The sequence below is a fragment of the Myotis davidii genome, unplaced genomic scaffold, assembly GCF_000327345.1.
Source record: "Myotis davidii unplaced genomic scaffold, ASM32734v1 scaffold3, whole genome shotgun sequence".
In the NCBI taxonomy this organism is placed as follows: domain Eukaryota; kingdom Metazoa; phylum Chordata; class Mammalia; order Chiroptera; family Vespertilionidae; genus Myotis; species Myotis davidii.
Window position 1 is genome coordinate 1633443 of NW_006295062.1, and position 2616 is coordinate 1636058.

Consider the following 2616-nt stretch of genomic DNA (forward strand, 5'->3'; position numbering starts at 1 on the left):
CGGGAGAGGGAGGGCTTAGCAACACCCCCAGTTCCGGAAAGAGCGCTCAGCCCGGCCACAGCCTTGCTGCGCACGAATGAGCACCCCAGCCACCTTCAGAACCTGGGTTCCCCTGCCTAAGGGCACCTGTGCTAATACCCACCTCGGGAGAGAGAAGGCTGTGCTAGTGCCCGTGACCAGCAGGTGCTCAGTGGCTCTTGCATTGAGGCCCTGGGGCAGGCACCTGGCATTTGATTTCTGGTTCTCACTCTACTCTTCTTACTATTAAAGCCACACTAGCCCATTCAGGAAAGAAGCCTTTGATGTCAGGTGGACCAAGGAGGACCCTGTGGGCCACCGGGGCACTTGGGGCTGCGCTGAAGATGAGCCACCTGGAAGGCTGCTGCTTCAGGCGCTGCTGGAGGCTACTAAACACCAGGCAGGTTTTCCCAGGAGCTGCTCAACCCGAGTCCGAGTGCGCTGATGTTCCCACGGATGGCCTTTGGCCCCTCCGTGTAAGGTACCCTCAAAAGGCTCCTGTACACCGATTTTTACTCCCTCTGCACGTGTTCACTCCCTTTCCTCTTCTCTCTTTCCATCTTGGCCTTTCCCCGGGCACTTTATACATCAACTCATTTAATTCTCCCTGATACCCTTTGGTGATATTATATCGGTTTTACAGAGGAGGACATGGAGGGCGGAGGAGGATCAGTGACATGTCCAGATACATGCGACTCAGAAGGTGAGATGGGACAGCCTGGCTCTGCTGACCCGACTCAGTGACTGGCCTCTGGTCAGATGGCTAAACCGCTGTTCAAGGAAATTGCTGCAGCCTCAGCAGCCATCCTGCATGAAGAAGCGACGGATACGGCGGACTTGGTAAACTACAGAGAAAAAAAAGGGGAAATCCACTTTCAGCTCCCAGGTCCACAGTCAGTACTCAGTACATGTCCATCTAAAGTTCACATATCTCACTTTTAGGAACTTTCACTACAGAAATGCTCACCCAAGGGTCCAATGGAAGATGCACACGGATGTTTGTGGGAGCACCATCGCAGGAGCAGAAAACGGGAGATAATGCATGTGGAAGGGGAGCACTGACACTCCTTGATGTTTCCCTCCTAATGGAGAACAGCCATGAGTATAACCCTCCTGCCTCTCTCTACCCATCTCATTAATCCCCCTCCTCCCAACACACACACACACACACACACACACACACACACACACACGTGTGAGGCCAGCTTTACATGACTGATGCATTTGGGATAAGGACTGGCATGAAGTTCTGCCCCCAGATCTCGCCTTCCTTTGACAGCACTCCGACCTGCAGAGAGCCCATAGCTGAGTTGCCCTGGGCCAGGCTGTCCTTGGTGGCCAAGACTCTGGCTGTGTTGATCCAATAACATCAGTGACTTGGTGGTGGTCTATCTGATTCTGGGGTTCACTTGCCCACGACTGTCAACCACATTCTCCAAGGCCAACATCATTGCTAATAAAAGTGATGTTTGGTCCCGTCTGTCTTCATCTAAATTCTCAATTGGTTTGACAGTTAGACTGGAAAGAAAACTGTTACTCCAACACCCTAAATGTGCATCAGAAAGTGCATGAGGTACGGATTTGCAATTTTTACTGTATAGACTTCTCTGATGCTCAAATATTTTCTGTAACCACTGGATGTATCTGTTTTTTTTCATGGAAAGAGATAAAAAGAAAACAACACAAAAATGCAATTAGTGTGCTATACCAGAACCTCATGATCTTCAGTGAAAAAGCAAAACAACATTTGTTTTGGGCAATTCAATAAATTCCTGGCCTGTGGCAAGCCTTGATTCTTCCATAATGGGAGGCTCTGCTCTCAGAGCACTGAGAAAAGGGTCTGAAGTGCTGCGTGAGAAGCCCTTTTAGAAGCCTGGGATGCATCAGTGGCTTTGTAAAACCCACGGAGAAAACAATTTCATAACAGGGGTTGGGGGAAGAGGTAGGGAACTAACACCATACTTAATACCTGTCATGTGTGCGGGAGGCTTGCAGGAATTTAGGGTGTGTTGTCATACTGGATCCCCCAAGACTACAAGAGAGAGAATCCTTCCTTTGACTAGGAGGATGAAAATTTAGACTTGAGGAAGATAAGCAGGCGCCTCCAACAACACAAATAAAAAGGGGCAAGTCCAAGATTTGAACACAGGACAGACCACTGCACTAGGATTCCTCTCAGTCATGAAGATGACTTCCTTAATTCTGGCCCTCCATAGTTGTTTTGCACACATCATCTCATGTGGTCCTCAAAGCAGGTCTGTGGGTTAGGTAGGGCCAGCAGTCAGTGGCTGGCAGGAGAGGGAGCAACCATTGCTCACAGAGAGTTCAAGAACAGGACTGTGTGCAGAGGTGTGGGCGAGGTTAAGAGAACCAACAAGGGAGCCTAGGAGTCAGGGATTGGCAACAATGGGCCTGGGCTGACAAAGACACTCTCTTGACCAAATTTCACTCCAGTTCTCTGAGTCCGCTTCTGACTGAGTCTCCGCCTTGGCGCTGTCTGTCTTTGGCCGCCTAGCCGGGTCTCAGTAAGAGCCCTGCCATCAGTTTTGTGAGAATCCCCCTACTCCTGATATCTGATCACCCTTCATATCTGACCAA